General features: G+C 35.6%; 1 long non-coding RNA gene across 3 annotated transcripts in view; it reads right to left on the bottom strand.

The window, feature by feature from the left end:
* Positions 1–845: 845 nt before the first annotated feature.
* Positions 846–22,569, bottom strand: part of LOC106510214 (uncharacterized) — a 198,237-nt gene continuing 176,513 nt past the window's right edge. The window contains exons 1-3 of one of the 3 annotated variants that reach the window (XR_014844643.1): positions 14,625–14,890; positions 1,439–2,189; positions 846–963 (exon numbers count right to left, since the gene is read on the bottom strand). This is a non-coding gene — a long non-coding RNA (uncharacterized LOC106510214). Of the gene's footprint in view, positions 964–1,236; positions 2,190–14,624; positions 14,891–22,569 lie in introns of those variants that run through there. The other 2 variants (XR_002343543.2, XR_014844642.1) reach the window with 2 other exon arrangements.

Genomic DNA, 22,569 nt, shown 5'->3' on the forward strand with positions numbered 1-22,569 from the left:
TGGCTTGTCTTTTTCTCACATACCTCATATTCAATTCCAAAATAGGTTAACTATCATCAAAATATATCCAGTATCCGATCCTCTCTTGCAAGATATTATTAGTTTAACCAATTATCATTTCTTGCCTCTATTATTATATTATCTTCTTATTCTATATCTCTGCATTTGCCCTATCCCTTAAATTGTTTTTAACGTTTTTTATTTACTTAAATCCATCCCAAATCTTCTGATACCAAAGTAAAATTCAGTGTCTTTGTAATTACCTGTAAAACTACAAGATCTGGTCTCCCATTCCACTTTAAGCCTTACGTCCTACACTGTTCCTTGTTCATTCTGCTCCAACTATACACTATTTCCTTTGCTGACATTTTCCCCAAATACATACTTTCTCATCAGGAAAGGGCAAAGTGGTATTACCTGGTCCTGTACGTCCATCATTTCTTCTAGGTACTCAGCATTGTTCTGTAATTTTCCTCCCTCAGGCATTGGCATCTAAGTTATATGCTTAAATTCATCTTCACAACCAAACAGCATTGATTTCTCATCTCACCTCTTCATTCTTACCAGTTCTTACCAGCCATGTACATGATACTGCCTTGGGGATATGAAGTATAGACATTATCTGCAATGCTTTTGCCAGTCATTTTTAAGATCTGGAAAAAAAACCTATTCCCCACAGAATTGACCAAAACCCCAGATTATCAGTAGATACTTCAATTAAAGAGTTAAACTCAGAGAAACATTTGGTAGTACCTGGATTAATAAAATAACCTCCTCTGTTTTGGAACCTACCGACTCTACAATTAAAGTTCTGTAGTGAAAATTGAAATGTATAATGACAAAATAAAATTCACTCTTCCTGTTATGCCCATGCTCCAAAATGGCCCCCTTGGTTCCCACCACCTGATAGTCACATCCTTGTGTAGTTCTCTCTAATATTGCATTGTGGTTGATCTCTGTGACCTATAAAATAAAGCAGAAGTTATGGTGTGTGACATACAATGCTAAGTCATAACGGAAATTGTAACATTTGTTTCTCTTGCACCCTCTTGGATTACTCAGACAGGGGGATTTTAGCTGCTACGTCATGAGGTCGCATGTCAATCCTATGAAGAGGTCCACATTATAGGGAATTGATGCTTCCTGCCAATAACCCTGTGAGTAAGCCATCTTACAAGTGGATCCTCCAGCTCCTGTCAAGTCAGCTCATTCCTGCAGCTCCTATTGGGTCTCTTATGAGAGGTGATGAGATGCAACCCCTCAGCTTAGTCATTCATGAATTCCTAACTCAGAAACTGTGGGATACTAAATATTTCTTATTTTAGGGCTTCATATTTGGAATTAATTTGTTTTACAGTAATAGGTAACTAGCCTACTTCTCAAAATTAATGTGTTGAATGCTAGTTTTTGTTTGTTTGTTTGAGGGAGGCACACTTACAGCATGTAGAAGCTCCCAGGCCAGGAATCGAACCCACACCATGGCAAAGACTATGCTGGATCATTAACCCACTGAGCCACCAAGGATCTCCTGAATGCTAGGTTAGAGTATATCTGAATAACCTTCTAACGATTGGATGACTTTCTAGCGTAAGAGTTTAGGTGATTGTCTTCTACTAAAAAAAGCCAGAAAAAGTCACTTATTTTTCCAGCACTTCCAACACACAAGTTTTCAGGCTGGACAGCTATGTGTAACATAATTCGTCCAATATCATCTGGGAAGTTGAGGTTTTATACATTAAATCAAAGCTGATAGAAAACAAATCCTAGTAGTAACTGCAGAGACTGCAGCCACTTCAGGTGCCTGGTGTGCCGGGGGTGGCAGAGTGAGCAGCAATACCCAGTGTCCAGTGCCAGCAGCAATCAAAAGTACAATTTCCAGCATTCAGCTGTGAAAACAGAAGTGTCTTCACCCAACTGATTCGGTGCTGAGATTTAGCTGTGGTTTGCTCTTTTACTTTTCCGTTACTGTTGCCAGTTTTGCAAGTCTGATCACCTAGAATTCCAGCAAATCTATGCATATATCAGTTAATAACTGTGGCTGCTTGAGTAAATCATTCAGAACTTCAGTGGATTAAAACATAGAAGTTTATATTTCACCAACTCAATGAACTTCAAGGGTGTTTTGGTCAGTGGATGGCTTGAGCTGTTTCCATCTGGATCCTCTATCAGCCCCAGGGCTTTTTCAGCATCTGCAGTTAAAGTGAGAACAAATGGGAATGAATTTAAAGCCTTTTCATGAAGTGACACATCATTTATGCTCAAGTTCCTTAATGAGACCCAGGCACCAGACCCACATGGATTCACAGGTGAAGGGAGATACAGTCCATAATTTACAGCAATTTCTCAGAAACGACTTGATTCAATAGAATAGAAAGTACAAAATCTGTTCACTAGCTATCCATCTTGTCACACTGAGCTATGAATATGTTACAATAAGTTTATTTGTTTTGCTTAAATCAGCCAGAGGTAGCTTGCTTGCAACTGGGAATCCTGCCTAATATAATAGTATTCTAAGTTCCTCGATCAAAATCAACCTATAATTTGGCTAGTTAGTATAAATTACATTGCATTAACACTTTTTGCATTATTAAATTTCATATTTTTCAATAATTAGATTGTTTATCAATAAATAGTTCGTGAAACCCACTATCATCTGTAACACCATGAAAGACTTGCAAGCATCTGCTTATGGTGTATACACACACACACACACACACACACACACACACATACACAAGGAAAGGCTCATAGTTATAAACAATTTGTCAATTATGGCAACATTATATTCTAATAAATCCTAGAAGCATCTTTTTTTAACCTCTATTTATCAACAATACCAATAGTCAACACTACCACTAAGCACATATTTTTTCAGAAATTATTTCAAACAATGGGAGGAAGTAATTGAGGATTATTTAATTCTATATTATGTGTTATATTTCCTTAGTCTTGTAAATAACTATAGCCACATAATATTTTATTCCTGTGGAGAATCCCTACAAATTATGAATACAGCTTAAAATTGTTGCATTGTTGGTCTTCAAATTAATTTCCTTTAAAAATAAACCATTGTTAGGAGAACAAAAAAAACAAGACACAGAGTGGGATAAAATATTTACAACCATATACTGACAAAGTACTGGCATCCACAAATATATAAATAACTCTTAAAACTCAGGAATAAGGAAACTACCCAATTAAGAGCTGGTCAAAATTCTGAAAAAAAAACACCTCATCCAAGAAAACATATGTATGGCAAATAAGGATATGAAAAGATGCTCAACATCTTATCAGGGAACTGCAAATAAAAATAACGAGGGAGTTCCCATTGTGGCTCACAGGGTTAAGAATCCAACTAGTATCCATGAGGATGCAGGTTCAATCCCTGGCCTTGCTTGGTGGGTTAAGGATTTGATGTTTCTGTGAGCTGTGGTGTAGGTCACAGATGCAGGTCAGATCTGGCATTGCTGTGGCTGTGGCATAGCACAGGCCAGCAGCTGTAGCTCTAATTTTACCCCTTACCTGAGAACTTCCATATGCCACAGGATCTGCCCTAAAAAGAAAAAATAATAATAATAACTGTGCTATCAGTATACAGATATTAGAATGGCTAAAACTCAAAACACTGACAATACCAAATGCTGGCCAGGATGTGGAAGAAACAAAAACACTCATTCATTGCTGTTGGGAATGCGAAATGGTATAGCAACTTGGAAGACAGTTTGGCAGTTTCTACAAAACTAAATATACTCTTACAATATGATCCAACAATTGCACTGTTTGGTATTTAACCGAAGGAGTGTGAAACATATACCGCGTAAAAACCTATGTGGGTTTATGGCAACTTTATTTGCAATTGGCAAAATTCGGAAGAAACCTAAGGTAAATGGATAAATAAAGTGTGGTTCATCTAGACAATGGAATATTATTCAACACTAAAAGGAAATGACCTATCTAGTCATGAAAAGATGTGGAGGAAACTTAAATGCATATTTCTAAATGAAAAAAGCCAAAGCCAATCTGAAAATCCTACATTCCAGATATAAGATGTTCTAAAAGAGACAAAACTATAGAGAGAGTAAAAAAAATCAGTGGTTGCCAGGGTTTCAGAAGGAGAGTTAGAGAAAGATACCTTAACGGAGCTCAGGGTATTTGGGGGACATGAAACTGTTCCATATGATAAGGTAATAGTGAATATATGTCATTCCACATTTGTCAAAACTCAGATGGTACAACACAAAGTGTGAATCCTAGTATAAGTGACAAGCTTTAATTAATAATACTGTATCACAATTGTTCATCAATTGTAGTAAGGACGACACTAATGGAAGATGTTATTAACAGGAAAAATCTGTGCATGTATGGACAAGGGGTTGTATGGGAACTCTACTTTTTGATCATTTTTTTCTGTAAAACTAAAAATGTTCTAAAAATTAAAATATATTATTAAAAATAAATCATTAAAGTAAAAGGATCACAAATTCTGAGAATTCATTATGCTTTATTTTTATGCAATTCATTTATCTAAGAAGAGAAAAGAAAGTTGTTACATTCACTCTAAATCCAACTACATGGTTCTGAATATTCTTTAAAGATCAGAGGTATCAGGATAAAACCCCCATCAAGCTGTTCAAATGCTATTTCTCTCTACCTACTCATGTTCTACCTGCTTGGTTCATCTACATCCTCCTGTAGTTTGTTTTACGAACATTGACTGACAACCAGAATGATATTGAAGTGGTTCTGAGTTCACACTGTTCCATGTACCTTAGCTCTTAGATCCAGTTTTCCAGAAAAAAATCACTTGAAAAAGTCAAATGCATTTAGTACAACAAATGTATATTGAAAGAACATGAGAAAAAATAATGATGAATGCTTCTTCTAGTATTTAATTTTCTACTACTTCTTTTATTAACTTAACACATCTCAGACTCAACACCTAAAATTTATCTTCCTACATTTGCTTCACCTATTAACCCCTCAGGTACCAAGATTTTCTGTAATGAAGGTAACAAAGGAGAAACTTTTCCAGTCATTCTTAATAAGCAAAGTATTTAATAACCATACAACTGTCATGGATTAAGCCAAGCCACAAAGTCAGGTAGAATTTATTATTATCTTAGAGATGATGGGAGGATTACTATATATAGTGAGGACTGTTCAATCAGAATACATAATTATCAATTAACCAGGAAATAGATAGTTGGCAATCCTAAAGATCATGTGCAGAAAAAAATTAAAAATCAAGCATCACGTCTGATTTTTATTAAAGTATAGTTGATACACAATATTATATGTTACAATGTAGAATAAGTGATTCATAAATTTTAAAAGTTATACTTCATTTAGAGTTATTATATAATATTGGGTATATTTCATGTATTGTACAATATATCCTTGTAGCTTATTTTATACATAATAATTTGTTCTTCCAAATCCCCTACTCTATGTAGCCATTCCCCACTTCCCTCTCTGCACTGGTTGCTATTAGTTTGTTCTCTGTGTCTGTTAGTGTGCTTCTTCCTTTGCTATGTTCATGAGTTAGTTGTATTTTTTTGTCCACACATAAGTGATATCATACATACTTGTCTTTTTCTGACTTATTTCACTTAGCATAATGTTATTTAAGTCCATCCATGTCTCTGCAAATGGCAACATTTCACATCTTCTTAATCCATTCATCTGCTGATAAACACTTAGGTTGCTTCCACATCTTGGCAATTGACAATAATGCTGCTATGAACATTGGGGTCATATGTCTTTGCAACTTAGTGTTTTTGATTTTTTTCATATGTGTATATATACACCCAGAAATAGAATTGCTGGGTCATATGGTGGTTCTGTTTTTAGTTTTCTGAGAAACCTCCAAACTGTCTTCCACAGTGGCTGTTCCAATTTACTTTCCAACCAACACTGTATGAGGGTTCCCTTTCCTCCACATCCTTGGCAACATTTGTTATTTGTTTTTTTTAAATGATAGCTATTCTGACGGGCGTAAGGTGCTAGCTCATTGTGGTTTTGATTTGCATTTCCCTGATGATTAGTGATGTTCAGCATATTTTCATATGCCTCTTGGCCATCTACATATTCTCTTTTGAAAAATGTCTGTGTACGTCTTGTACCCTTTTTTAACTGGGTTGTTTGTTTGATGTTGAGTTGTATGAGCTGTTTATATATGTTGGATATTAACCCCTTACTGTTCATGTCATTTGCAAATATTTCCTCCCATTCAATAGGTTGTCTTTCTGTTTTGCATTTTTAACTAATTATTTAAAAATCTATTTATTTACTTCTGAGTAAGAATGGCCTTCTTAAAAAGAGAATACTTCCATTTAAAAATAAGTTTTGCTGAGGAATCTCAGAAACCATTCATTCATAAATTTATTAAGCAAATACTTTTCAGCCCCCTAATATGTAAGAAGCCCTCTATTAGTCACTAGACACTAATATAATGATAAGCCTGCTTCATGGAATTTAAAAGCTGGTTAATAAAGAATAGTAGCTTTTCCTTCCAAATCACCTATGGACATTTATTCATTTGGAATGAATCAAGATTTAGGTAATAGAAAGCCCAAGTATAGTGGCACAAACTTATAGGGCTTATTTATCTCATAGACAAACATTCCAGATGAGGACAATTGCTGTCGTTTCTTCAGTAACTCAATAAAGGTGGACCTATGACCTTGGTTATTGTCCCTAGCTTTCTCTGTGTCTCCCACGATCACAAGATGCCTAATACAGCAGCTCATTATAAAGAAGTCCTATTGCTCTCATTTTAATGGAAAGATGAAAGAAGGGAACAAGATGACATCTATATAAAAAAAGCAAGACCTCTACAAGGAGCCCACAGAGCACATTTATTTACCTTTAATTGGTCTAAACCTTGATTATTTTGTCACAGTTGGCTGAAAGATGATCAAGAGGATTGCATGAGTTAACTAAAAGATTCTTCAACATAAAGACTAGACAATTACTAAGTATTATTTCCCAGTGTAACTAATAACTCCAAACCAGCCTGTGAAGAACAGATTTAGAGATAACTCTCAATTCTGTTGAAAAACAAAACATCAACCGATATCAAGTGTACATAAAACAGGTGGCAATTTATTAGTCCTTATTTTGTTTGAAATCTGTTTTTTAAAGGTATAGATATATATTGAATATTCATTATTCAACATATATTTTAAGCAAGTACTGACAATCAACTATATATTGATAGGAGTATTGGATATCATGAACACAAGAATAAATAAGAGATGACCAGGTTCATTAAGTACTTCACAGTGGAGGAGGAGAGACAGACGTGAAAACAGATAATTATAAGAAAATGTACAATGTTGAATCTTCTAGCATAATGTGTCACCTCCAGATAGTATTAGAATATTATAGTCTTGGTTAAGATGCCACTGGTGGTAGTCCTTAAACTGGAAACCCAGGCAAGACTGAAAGAAATCTTGACAAATAGAAAGGAACTCTATTGTCATCTAGTGGCCAAACTCATGTCCTTGAAAGGATTAGTTACCTTGGATAGCATCTATCTGTAAGGAGCTATTTCGGGGGCTGAAAAGCAATTGAGCAAAATTTCGCAGTTTTTTTTTTCAGATCCTAATATGAAGGAGAATTAATACTCTAGAAATAATGATAATAGCGCATGTTTTTTCAGGAACTTTTTCCCCCCATTCTCTCATCACAGATAGAAATGACCTCAACTTAAGAAAACATCTGGAATTAAAGGAAGTTAAATGGACATGATAACTGAGTTCAGTTTGTAATCTTGGATTGGATACTGAGATAATTAATGGAATTTAAATAAGACCTGTAGATTATTTAGCAGTATTGTGTAAGTATTAATTTCCTGGTTTAGATAATCATACTGTGGTTATGTAAGACTTTAACATTTTGAGAGACTGTCAGGTGTATAAGAATCCTTTGACTATCTTTGCAACTTTTTTGTAAGTCTGAATCTATTTCAAAATGAAGAATTAAAAAATATACTAAATGATAAAAATGTAGTACAAATTATAAAACTAGTTTAATGTATTTTCTATTTCTCTAAGCTAGTAGCATATCCTGTAATTATATAAGTATTATAATTTACCCATTCATATATTTTTCTCTAAAGTGTACATTGCAGTCACAGGATCAGTGTGGAAAAAAAGTTAAGACGATCTTTATAATATTTGGTTCATAGTTTCTGATGAAAAATACTATTTTTTAAGTCCAATCACTATGATAGTCTTTTCATAAGAAACTACAAATAATACCATTTTCTTTGTACTGGTAACTCAGATAACATATGCTGGACTCTCAATTCAGCACTGAGAACTTCTGATGGTGCTTTCAGTTTTCTGCATGATTTCGATACTAAGATTATACCCTAATTTTCAAGAACTCACAGAGCTAGTAACATCACATCACTTTAGTGGACTTTATGGGAATCTCAGAGAAAAACGTCAGCTAGCTCCATCAAATTGTACACAAAAACATAGGAAATAACCTGAAATCATTCTAGCTTTTAATCATTCTAGCTACTGATTGACATGTTGTCTGGGACCACTTTTGGGGATGCACAGTCTGTAAGACATCCCTGGCTTTTGTCTTCTTCAGTGGACAAGTGAAAAGAGGAATAAAATGTAAAAGTTTTTATACATGATAGTATAAGTGGAGGAAGAAAGGTAATTACACTTGCTTTGCACAGACCTGATAAAGGATATGAATATTATGAAATATTCTTCTCTAAAAATAATATTTTGGTAATCTAAGTGCCACTTAACACTGCAAGATGGAAAATCCAGTTCAGCCATTTACATTAACTTTTAAAAGTTGAAAAGTCTAACATCAAAGTATCAGCTAATTAGGTAGTCATTTGATGAATGTCTAGAATTTTATTTAGTTGAAAATCAAAGAGATGATGTTTTTGATTAAAGATAACAGCAAATTCTTTGCCATTCCTCCAATCAAGAAATGGCATCTATTTCCTTATTTCTTTTTGTCTGTCCTTCTTACTTGCTTTAACCAACAGACTCTTGTGGCAGAGAGGCTATGTAACTACTAAAGCTGGATCTAAAGAGATCTGTGGTTTTTACTTTACACGTGTGTAACACTATATTTCAGATTGTTATTCTTTGAAAGACCCAAACTATGGAGAGAGGTCCCCTTGACTAAAAGGGAGAGGGGCACTGCTGTCCCTAAAACTATACAGAGAGGCCACACAGATGAGAAAACTACAACTCTTGATCAACATCCTCAATTGAGTTCCCAGCCAACAGCCATTATTATACTGTCAGACATGCAAGTCAGCTGCCTTGGATGTTTCAGTGTAGCTTCCAGGTGGTTGCAGCTGCAGCCAATGCCACATGCAACAGAAGCTCCTCCCAAACATTCTCAGATAAATCATAAAACCAAGAAAGACAATAAAGAGCTATTGTTGGCTTAAGTTTTGAGGTTCATCATTCAGCAATAGATAACCAAAATAGAGTATGTTTTATATCACCCTCCTCATCTGGGTATACAATTTCTGTGATCACAATTGCAGGTCTCAATTTAGTAGCCTCTATTATACTGTCACGTCATTTTATTCCTCCTTGGTCTCAAAGCATTTTTCATAAAGATTTGACAACAGGTTTTCTAATATAAAATACATTTTTTTTTTCTTTTTTGGCTTCTCTACAGCATACAGAATTCTCAGGCCAGGGATCACATCCAAGATGCATTTGTGACCTATGCCACAGCTAAAGCAACACTGGCTCCTTTAACCCACTGTGCAGGCCGGGGATTGAAACTTCATTCTGACCAGATCCCATTGTGCCACAGTGGGAATTCCTAAAATGCATTTTTCAAGATCTATTTATTTCAGGTCAAAAAACACTTGTTGATTCTTGTTCTTACCACTTAGTTTAGTGAAATAGAAAATATTAAAAATTATAAGACATAGCCCTTGTCACTAAAAGTCTGATTACTATTATAGATAAATCAGATATACATTTGTTTAAAACAATTAAGAAGCAGTAAAGAGGAGATTGTCAGTAGGTGCAAAAAGGAAATTTAAGTGGGACTGAAATGTTTCTGAAAGGCTTTGGGAAGGAGAAAGAAAGCATTTAATATTATAAAACATGGAGAACTCGAACAGTAATAAAAAAGAATGGTAAGGTGCTCCAGAATGTGAAAGATCTATAAGCAAAGATTGAAGGATGATGGCAAATGGGAGACAGTGAAGAAACAAAGTTCACTAAAACAGAGTATAAATGTTAGGAAACAGGAGGAAAAAACCAAAGATGCAACTGATTTGTGAAAAAAAAAAAAAAAAAGTACGCCATTTGATTTCTTTAAATATTATTCTTCTTTGTTCATAATTAAATATGTTTTGAATGTCATTGAAGAGAAATGTGGATGTTGGCCATAACCACAAACTCCCTTGCATGCAAACGAGCACGCCAGATTTTGCATTTAAAATTCAGGAAGCACAATTTCATCATTTTATACAAGAATGAGTTGGCATTGCATAGATTCTTGGCGGCAGAAATAGAGATTGCTAGTTAGGAATATACAGAAAGCAAAATACGTAAATGATGAAATGCAAATATGCTGAAACCATAAAGTTTTCTCCTTCCTTTGTAGCTTCATTTTCTATATTCTTGACTAAAGAATATCCTCCATCTGGAAAAATCATACTCAGGTGTCGTGTGGCAAAGCAGAAGAAACACTCATGAGCAATGAGCAAGGACACAGACACTCATTAGCCAACCAGATTACCACCAGCAGTCAGAAGTATAGAAGATATTTCAGTTAAATTGTCCTTCCATACACTTAGTTCTGAAACTGCTGTCTCGGAATCCTGGCAGAGAATTCTATTTTAGGAAAATACAGTTAATATCTGAATAGGTGTACTCTTTTCCTTTCACCTCATATACTGATTGTGCCAAGAGTGAGAGGTAAGCAAGCCAGATTGTTACATAATCAGAGATTTGATTTTTTAAATTACTAGCATATGGGCTACATACCCTATATTTGCTATTTAACACTCTTAGCAATTTCAAAACTATATTAAGACTCCATAATGTCTCAGTCAAAACTGCAAATATTCTAATTTTCTCAGTAATAAATGAACACATTAATCATCTTTTTATCCATTAATCATTTATCCTTACTGCTATTGTAGTAGGCACTGGGGCACAAAAATAAGATACGGTCCATATGCATTATGCTCATTAGCACTATTTCTAGTAGCCCAGCTCCATCTCTTAACAGTTAAGGCATTAACACACTTCGATTTTCAATGCAAAAATGCAAGCACAAGATCTTTTTAGGTCAGTGAACCCTGCAAAAGCCATATTCATATGGCTCATATCTAGAGACTTTACTTCGTATACAGTTACTCTTTAATCCAACATACTGAGTACTTATTTACAAAACTTAGTGCAATCACCATCTTGTACATTAAATTACACTAAAGTATTCATTTTATAAGTGGAATGTATTACTCTTTGACTAACCTCTCCCCATCTGCATAGGCTCTTTATTTTATTTTATTTTTTTATTTATTTTTATTTTTATTTTTGGTCTTTTTTGCCATTTTCTGGGGCCGCTCCCACGGCATATGGAGGTTCCCAGGCTAGGAGTCAAATCAGAGCTATAGCCGCCGGCCTGATTGTACAGCCACAGCAACGCGGGATCTGAGCCGAGTCTGCGACCTACACCACAGCTCACAGCAACGCTGGATCCTTAATCCACTGAGCAAGGCCAGGGATCGAACCTGCAGCCTCATGGTTCCTAGTCGGATTCGTTAACCACTGAACCACGAGGGGAACTCCCCCATCTGCATAGGTTCCTGAAGCTTAAACTTGCATTCCCATATTAAAGACAAAGATATTCACTATCAATCTCATGGGGAAATTTCTATTTTTTTTCCCCACACTTGTGGCATGTAGAAGTTCCCTGGCCAGGAATCCAACCTGAGCCACAGCAGTGACAACACTGGATCCTTAATCACTAGGCCACCACAGAACTCTCTTATCATTCTTTATAAAGCCAAAAATACTTAACATACTATTTTCATAATATATCACTAAAATTCAGTTTATCCCATATCTGTTCATTATTTAACACGCAATGATTTGCGGGTTCAGAAGAATATTTAACATTATTTTTCAGGATATTTATTATTACTATTATTATTATTATTACTATTATTGCTTTTTAAGGCCACACATGCAGCATATGGAAATTCCCAGGCCAGGGGTTGAATTGGACCTGTAGCTACCAGCCTACATCACAGTCACAGCAATGCAGGATTGGAGACATGTCTGCAACCTACACCACAGCTCATGGCAGTGCTGGATGGTTAAGACCTGAGTGAGGCCAAGGATTGAACCCACATCCTCATGGTTACTAGTTGGTTTGTTACTGCTGAGCCAGAGTGGAAACTCCAGGATGTCTATTATTTTTTCATTGGAATGACCAGGGTTTTTTGCAAAAATTAGGAAGAATGTTTATATATTTGCTTTTTTAAAATTCTTAGGTGATCGGTAAAACTATAACAATATTTTGTGATAAATACTGTGTTGGAAAATAGCAGAAGCATTTATAAAATTATGAAGTATATAGCTGTTGAGACTTTAGAACATATCCTGAGGCTGAGTGATGAATTTGAGGAGAAATAAATTTATTTTCAAGATATTCTGGCTTAATTTGTTATTTTCCCCCTAAGGAATGTATATATATAAAATATAGGAGGAAATTTAACAAAGCAAACATTTTAAATTTAATCCGGGGAGAAGGAAATGTGCTTTTTAAATTAATGTGCTACTTTTTATACTTTGTGGAAGATGTCCAGAATGCAATGTGATAAAGATAAATGAAAGTAAGAAATTCAGTATCATTGACATTAAAGATGTTAATTAAACAAGGTAATAAGTACAGGAATATTTTTTAAAAGATTTTGTTCCTTTGTCAATGTAAACCATTAAAATTCCAAATCTATGGTCTACTTCAGTTTCTGCGTTTTGTAGCAGAAAATAAGCAGCATGAGAAACACCATAAAACAATTTTATCAGGCCAAATACCTAAGGTTATGGTTTAGAAAGTATGTTCCCTGAGCATATGCTTGAATTCACATGCAAAAGCATGTATTGTCCACCACCATTAGGGTTTTAGTTTTTGAGGGTTTTTTTTCCCTCAAGAACTGTAACAAATTGGTGCTAATTGCGATATACATATGTATCTAATACACACACACACACACACACACACACACACACACACACATATTCTAATTCAAGCTCTCTTGTGCCAAAGTCTACATTTAGAAGATAGTTGGTTAGAACTAAATATGCAGTCAAGAGAGAAGGAACAAAGTGAAACACACAGTTCAACTTAGGAACCAAATCTCTTATTCAGAGTGAAAAACAACTGATCTAATCAACACAGACAAATTAATTATAATACACTGGAGCATTTAATCAGATTGATATGGTCATTTGAAATTGGATTTAGCACAAGCATATGTTCTGAAATAGTTTATTATTTTCTCCCTCAAATCCATCTCTGCTTCTGTAATCTTACACTCTATAGATAATCTAATGATCAAAACAAGACACAGAGTAAACGGGGTCACTACTTAATACTTATGCTGGGACAATGCATATAGACTTGGGCAATGTTAGGAAAATGAGGGTGTATGATCACCTTATTTGTGAATAATATAATCATTTATTCATTTGGTAAACCAAAACCAGGAATCCTATTTTACTTAACTATTTCTTTCAAATAAAACAAGCTTGAAGTTGTTGATTTTCCTTTTATTTTCTTTTTTTAAACTGCCCCTAGGTGGAGCTCTCTCATACTTCTTCACCTATATAGAACTTTCTGTCCCTGGCTATCCAATAACCCCTGGCAAAAGGATTGCTTTGCAAAATGCAATCTGATAATGTTGCTGTCCTAGTTAAGACAAAAATAAATACATAAATATATCATTGCCAACTCCAGGATAAAGTTCAAACTTCTGAGCATTTCATGGAACAGACTCACAGATATGGAGAACAAATTTGTGGTTACCAATGAAGGGAGGGAGGGGGGTGAGGCAATGGGGGGGGGGGTGAGGCAATACAGGGGGAAGAGATTAAGAGATACAAACTATTAGGTATAAACTAAGCTACAAAGCTATATTGTACCACACAGGGAATATAGCCAAAATTTTACAATTACTGGGAATGGAGTATAACCTTTAAAAAGTGTCAATTACTCTATTGTACACTTGTAAAAAAAATAGTATACATCTATACTTAAATTAGAAGATAAAATTTTAAAACCCAACCTTTTCTTTTTTCATTTTAGGGTTGCTACTGTGGCATATGGAAGTTCACAGGCTAGGGGTCTAATCAGAGCTGCATCTGTAGGCCTACACCACAGCTACGGCAATGCCAGATCCGAGCCATATCTGCAACCTACACTGCAGCTGGCAGCAACACTGGGTCCTTAACCCACTGAGCGAGGCCAGGAACCAAATCCACATTCTCATGGATACTAGTTGGGTTCTTAACCCCCTGAGCCACAACAGGAATTCTGGAAAACTCAACTGTTTATGAGCTCATTTCCTATGACACACCTCATTTTCTTGCTATACATACCTCATCTCTTAACACTTTGTAACGTCCTGTACACCAGCTCCGTTTGGTCCTTCTGGCTCCTCTGATATATCATGCTTTCTTGGGTCTCCTTGACTTCCAGGATCCAATTTCATTCGTACACACACACAATGGATTCTTTTTTATCTTTAAAATTGTTGTCTAAGACTAAGGACTGTGGTTTATATCCTGAGTACTCATTCTCTGAGACCAAATTCCCTTTTGGGGGGAAATATTTCTCCCACACTTCGACCATATATGATTATCTCGAGGGGTCCTAATGACAGATTCGTGTCTCCTGTTCCCTACTGACGTGTTCAGGGATAAGTATGTAATCCAAGCCATGCCAAATAGTCCATCTTTATAATTCTGTTGATCTGGCTGAATAGATTCAGCTATTTGATGACTAAACTATACCACAGGAGGCATGGCAGATGCTAGAAGCCAAGTTCCCAAAATAAAGTAATTTGAAACTTGCATCTAATAACACAGAAAGCAGCTGTAATGTAGATAGAGCAGGAGTCCTGAACATGTTCAAATGAACTCCTACTTCCATTTGTCCCTGAGCCCATACTTTCCAAGGTTATGTGAAACTGTAAATAAAACCAGCATTTCTTTGATGATTTTATTTTTTTAATTTTTCTTATAACATTGGACTTTTTTCAACTGCCAAGAATAAAAAGCCCTGATTCAATGAACAAGAATAAAAAGCCCTGATTTCCCCAAGGTGAGAAAAGCTTTCCCTAATCTGTGATTTTATACTATGGTGAAATTGCACCGTATAACTTTGACAAAATCATCCAGATATGCTAATCAAGAAACTAATGAGAATTAATATGTAAAATAATGTGGACAAATACACTCAATGAAAACATGTCTTAATGTATGTATAAGATCTGAATCTCCCTCATTTTCAGTTCCCACATTTCCCTCCGTGTAAAAGCATCTTTTTTGCTGAGTGTGAGTTTGAGCATCAACATAAATAATGATAATATTAAAATTTAACACATTATGTAAAAGAAATATCTACAACTCTATATTGATATAGAGAAATTCTCAATTGGGAGACAAGATGGCTCTTATTTATAATAGAATCCCAATTAGTAAATATAGAAGGAAAGCGGAAAATAGCAACTCAGCATTAAGCAAATCTCACAGTAATAATTTCTGCAGATCAGATTTACTAATGGATGCTACAGTTAGTGGGTAGAAAGTCTCTTCTTGAGGAGAAGTAGAATTTGCATTATATCAAGGTATCTCTCTCCAAATATTGATCAGCCAAAAGAGGATAGATGGTAATGCTACAGTAGAGGAAGCCCACAGAAGACACCTTCCCCAAGTGATCAAGGCTATCATTAATAAAAACATCTTCATCATGCACTCCATGATAGGATGCACTCAGAAAAACACAGTATCATTCCTATAGTTTTGCTGCCAAAAAAAATAAATAAATAACCACATCCAATGACAGCAAAATATTAGACAAACTCAAATTGAGAAAATCTGAAAAATAACTTACCAGTACTTCAGCAGTGTCAAGATCCTAAAAGACAAGGAAAGGCTGACGAACTGTGGAAAGACTCCAGGAAACTAAGAGGAAATAACACTTAAAGTGGATATTGAATCTTGGATGGGAACATGGAGCCTAGAGCAGAGAAGTGCATTTATGAAACCAGGGTAATAAAGCTTTCAATATATTGACAGAAATAGACCAAGGGGACAGAATAGAGGCTCCCACACTGATCTATGCAGGTATGGAACTTGGCAGAAGCCAGAGGTGGCAGTTCAAATGGGTGAAAAAATAAATTAGAAATATAATTAACCAGGTGAAAAAAAAGATGAGACTATTTCCCTCGTGTAGGTGCAGGAATACACATCCATAGCAATACCATGTACAATACCAAAAGCCTAGAATAAACCTAAAGGAGTAGCAATGGAAAAGAAGATGAATAAGTTTATCCACAAACGCACACTCACACATACACATCAAATATAAAGCAGTCAAAGCAAATGAACTATAACTACATAGATGTTAGCATTAATAGACTTGAAAAATAAGTCCTAAAGAGAACATGACACATGATTTTTAAATAATTAAACTAATCAAAATTCAAAAATATACCCTATAGTAATACATACAGTGTGCAATAAAATTATACTGTAAAATAAATAAATAAAGGAGAGAATGATGGTTACTTCAGATAAACTAGAATTAATCTGCACCTAATTATATGACAGCCACACCATCTATTGCCTTGTCTCATTGGTAGACATACCATATTTTATTTGATTAATCCTTTTTAAATCCCTTTGTGAATTTATTTTCTAATATACTGCTTGCCAGGCAATATAAAAATATTTTTATTTTAATAGGTTCGTTACACTCATTTGCACATACTGATATGATTGATATATATGTTCTAGTTATATAGTTTATATAACCACTTCATTATGTAGTTTATTTATTTAGACAAACTTTATTTTTATTTTTAGGATAGTTAATTTTTATTTCAATATTTTCTTTTGCATTAATAACTACGTATAAAGTCAATGACATTTTAGCTTTCATTATACATTGGTACCCACCTATAAGCAATAAAGAAATTAGCCATTAACCTATTCTTACCCCTCCCTCTCTTTCCAACATCATCTGATATAAAATAACAAATTTTCATCTCAATTAATAACTTTTAAAACAATCAAGAATTTTATTCTACATTTCATACAATTTCCTCACTTTCCTCTTTTTTTTTTTTTTTTTTTTAAAGGATATAGCCCTTCTAAATGATCTGAAAGTATAGGTACACCATCGTTTACTCGTTTATAACCATTGTTTCTTGTTTTTATTTTTTTGCTTTTTAGGGCCGCACCTGCAGCACATGGAAGTTCCCAGGCTAGTGATCTTAGTGGAGCTTCAGCTACAGACCTACACCACAGCCACACCTACTTGGGATCCAAGCTGCGTCTGCAAACTACACCACAGCTCCGCGCAATGCCGGATCCCCAACCCACTGAGCAAGGGCAGGGATCGAACCAAATCCTCATGGATACTAGTCAGATTCATTTCTGCTGTGCCACAACATAATTCCTATTTGTTTCTTGATTTTATAACCATTGTTTAATCCTGATTCTGAAGGAAAATGTATTTTTTATGTTTATCACCAGTACTCATGCTTATGTTTATTCTATCATTTAGTAACCAAATCTAATTCTTTAGTAGAGTTCTCAGGAAATGTGTATGGAAATGTTATTTCTTGAGGAAGAGATTGTGAAAATGCTATGTACCTGTATGTTTATAACAGTGCACAGTCTTTTTATTTGAAAGTCACTTAGTTGTACGTAAAGTCATTGGCTCACATTTTCTTTCCTAGAATATTAAATGCGTTATTTCATTATCTGCTAGCATAAAATCATTATTATTGAAATGTTTAATGATAATTTGATTTCCCTCTCCTATGAGTCACTTTTCCTAGAGGTCCAAAATATATTTTCCTTTTATTATATTCTAGGAGTTTTATCAGAATGTTTGTGTTTATTTTTTCAGATTATAGCATACTCTTTCAACATTTCATTGTGGAACTATTTTTGTGAAAAATTAAACTTGAAGGAGTTCCTGATGTGGTGCAGTGAGTTAAGGATCCAGCTTTGCCATAGCTGTGGCATAGGTTTCAGTGGCTCAGACTCGATCCCTGGCCCCGGAACTTCCCAATGCTATAGGTGCAGCTGAAAAAGGAAAAAGAAAAATTTAAACTTGAAAATTTCAGGAATTTAAAGGTAATTTTTAATTGCCACACCCACAGCATATGGAAGTTCCTGGGCCAGGGATTGAATCTGAGCTGCAGCTGCAACAAGCTGCAGCAATGCTTTAACTCACTGTGCCAGACTGGGGATAGAATCCTTGCCTCCACAGCTACCTGAGCTGCTGCAGTTGGATTCTTAACCCACTGTGCCACACAAGGAACTCCCTAAGTGTACATTTTAATTTTACACTTTAAAACAGTAATTTTTCTGTTATTGTTTTTATTTACTTCTTTGAGGACTTCTAAGAGAGCTAATTTCTGTATTTTTAAGTCAATATAAATTAAGCCTAGTTATATGAAATACAGGATGAATCCAAATAATAAGACCCAGAAATTGCCTACCAAATATGACTTCTTTTCCCACCTTTCTACTGAAACATTTTGCAAAACTCCCTAAAGACTTTCTCATCCCAATATCTAGAGGATTCTTTTGAGTTATCATGTTGCATTATTTCATCTCTGATGAATTTGCTTCTGTTGACTACTACATCTTTCTCAGGTTCTGTTTTAATTTGGATTCTTTGATCTTACCTGATCCATTTTCTGCTTTTTTTTCAATTATTCCTTTTACTCTCAGTCACTAGCTCTTAAACGACTGACTCTCAAGAGTTCAATCTTGATTCATTTTTCTTTTTTTTTAAATACATGTCCTATTGGGATGTCATCTGCATTCTAGTCTTTAGCTAGATTTTGCTGAAGATTTTCTAACTTCTATTTCAGGCTCCAATTTGTGTTTTCAGCTGGTTATTCAGTATTGTTGCTCTGAAACTACCTCAAACCTAATATGTTCATAATGAATCTCATTATCTTCCTCAAATTCCAAACCTGCTTTTCTTATTCTATTTGCATCAGAGTAAATTTTGTAATTATCTTCCAAATCATCATTTGGCTACACTTTCCCTTTTATAGTCACATCCAGCTTCTTTCCGTGTTACCTTAAAAATGCTTACTCTAAATGCATTTATTAAAATCTGCGCAACCACTACCTTTAATTGAGGCTTTTTCAAATTGCTGGCCTCCTAATTAGTGTCCCTGCTTTACAAATGGGAGCTGTGGCCACTGGCCTACACCATAGCCATAGCAACAGTGGATCTGAGCTGCATCTGTGACCTACATCACAGGTCACAGCAACAACTCCAGATCCTTAACCCAACGAGCAAGGAGAGGGATCAAACCTGTGCCCTCATGGATACTAGTCAGATTCATTTCCCCTGAGGTACAATGGGAACTCCAACAAAGATTTTTCAAGTGTGGAATCTAATTTCCTTCTCTTTATATGTATGATTTATAACATGATGGATATGATGCTTCATGATCCCAGGGCTAAGTAAGAAAAGACTATACTTTATTCACCTTGATGACACTCATTCTGCATGGAAAGGAAGCTCTAACTCCCCCCCCCAACAGAGCAAACATATGGAGAATCTCTGAGACTGTGTAAAGAGAGAGAGAGGCTGAGCCCGCTCTCAACTACTCCAGTTTAGCTACAGCATTGTCCAGCCACAGCTGCATGAGAGACTCAAACAAGAACCATGTATATAGGCCCTTCCCAAATTTCTGCTTCATAGACCCAGTGTACGGTATTAAAATGGGGAGTGGTACATCATGCAGGAATACGAGCTGTCATTGATCTTTGTACCTTGAACTAGGGTGCTGATCTACAAATCCTCAGACATGGCAATAGCTTTGGGGCTGAATGGCAGGCAGAAACTGGAAGTGTTTTGAGGAGACTCTCAGTAAGCTCTCAGGGCCTCAAAGAGGCTCTTGGTGGAGACCTCAGGGAGTGTAAGAAAAATGATATTGAAAATTTGAAGGGGAGGAAATCTGTGCTCTGGTGTGGCAGAAAGTTTGGCAACTCTGTTACCCGCAGGAAGGTAGATAATAAGAAATGTACTTAATGATTGCAATAACGTAACTAAGAACATTTATAGGCAAAACATTAAAAATTATACCTCCATTTTTTCTCATTGCTTCTGAAAAATGTAAGAAGTTAAAGCTGATTTAAGAAACTGTTTACTATGAAAAAGCCAGGATGTACTGGATTAAAAAATAAAATCACTTCTCATTCTTAAATACAATCTTGACAAATGATTCTCATATTAAGACAGGGCCTCAAGCCAAAGGTCAAATCCTAAGTGGGACTCTATGAACTTTTTATAAGGTCTCAGAAAGATGTAAGGCTGAGATTCACAGAGCCTTTCAGACAAATGTCCAGCTTAAGATTATAAGGTCTCAGAAAGATGTAAGGCTGAGATTCACAGAGCCTTTCAGACAAATGTCCAGCTTAAGATTATAAATGAATGATTCACAGATGCTCTCCATTAAACAACAGAGCTTCTAAGAAGCGTGGTGACATTGTTTCACAATAGCCTCATAAAGTTATGGCTTTTCTCTAGTGGAGAGAACCACAGTAAGATTTACACAATAACCCACAACACTGAGAGAAATATGTTAGTAGAAGTACTGCCAGCTTGTACCAAAAGAGATAGACACAATACAAAATGAAAAAAAATTCTTTGAATTGCCATAATCTTACGGATGTGAACCAGGATGAGAAAGGGACTCAGTTTCCATCTCAATTTTTATCAATTCTTGTTTGTTTGTTTTATGGAAAAGAAAGAATGAGAGTTCCCCTCGTGGCACAGTGGAAATGAATCTGACTAGGACCCATGAGGATGAAGGTTCGATCCCTGGCCTTGCTCAGTGGGTTAAATATCCGGCATTGCTGTGAGCTGTGGTGTAGGTCACAAATGCAGCTCAGATCTGGCGTTGCTGTAGCTGTGATGTAGGCCGGCAGCTATAGCTCTGATTCGACCTCTAGCCTGGGAACCTCCATATGCCACAGGTGTGGCCCTAAAAATGCAAAAAAAAAAAAAGAATGAACTAATAAGATTTTAGGCAGTAGAGCCAAGATCCCAAAGAATAACACATAGAGTAGTAATTATCCATAATTAAGAAACTGGTAGTATGTGCCTTCACGACCGTCATGGATCAATGACAGCTGTGAACTTCCTATTTCCCTTTGTTTTGAGTGAGAGTGTCCATGTTGATTTACTCATGCCTGTCCTATCATCGTGTGCAAAGGACATAACTCATCTCTTTAGTTCACTGGTTTTTTTTTAATTTAAAAAAATGGTACACATGGAACTAACAAACTTCAAGTCTGAGTGTGAGGTTTATTCCATAATATGAAGAGAATGTGGGGAGGTTCAGGAAAGAAGGCAAATATATTTTGCAAATGTGAAGAGATGATATGTACTATACCCAGAGAACAGACAGTGGCTTTGGTGGCATATTTTATTTTTCAAAGATGGACACAAAAAAATAGCTCCTGTCCTACATAATTTCTATTTCATTTTTAGCTTTATTGAGGAATAATTGACAAATAAAATTGTAATAAATTTAATGTGTGCAATGCGATGGCTTGATATGTATATATTGTGAAAGGAGTCTCACAATCTAGTTAATTAAGGCATTGAGCATCTCACATACTTAACTTTTGGGGGGAGGGGAGAGGAGAGAAGAATGTTTAATTAAGATCTGCTCTCTTAGCCAATCAGTGTCAATTATACAAACAGTACTGTCAACCACTATCACCACACTATACATGGTAGATAGATAGATAGATAGATAGATAGATAGATAGATAGATAGATAGATAGATTAGATAGATACAATTGCCACATTTTATTCATCTTATAACTAAAAGTTTGCAAACTTTTACCAACTTCTTCCCACTTTCCCCATACTCTTTAGTTCCTGGCAACCACCATTCTACTCTCTGCCACACGTTTTCTAGAAATTAAACGTTCACCCATCAGGAGGTCTATGTACTTCCTTGAAATTGTGGAGGCTTTTGTGACAACTCCAACTATTAGAGAACGGGAGAAGTGATGCTATGTGACTTCCAAGGCTAGATCCTAAAAATATCCACATTTTTGCCTAGTTCCCTTGAAACCTTCCCTTTTGGATTACTGCCACCAGAGATCCCTCTGACCCACAGCCCCACTGAGCTTCCAGCAAACCTTAAGCTCCTGCCTTCTATCCACAAGAGGGAGCTACATTGACAATGGATTTACCTCAGTTAAAACCTCATGGAGCTGGGCTTCTCTTGTGGATCAGTGGGTTAAGGATCAGGCATTGTCACT

The sequence above is a fragment of the Sus scrofa genome, chromosome 4 (assembly GCF_054392235.1).
Source record: "Sus scrofa isolate SSC_HxYL_T2T_F1_AM1 chromosome 4, Sscrofa_HxYL_maternal_Yorkshire_Landrace_v2.0, whole genome shotgun sequence".
In the NCBI taxonomy this organism is placed as follows: Eukaryota; Metazoa; Chordata; class Mammalia; order Artiodactyla; family Suidae; genus Sus; species Sus scrofa.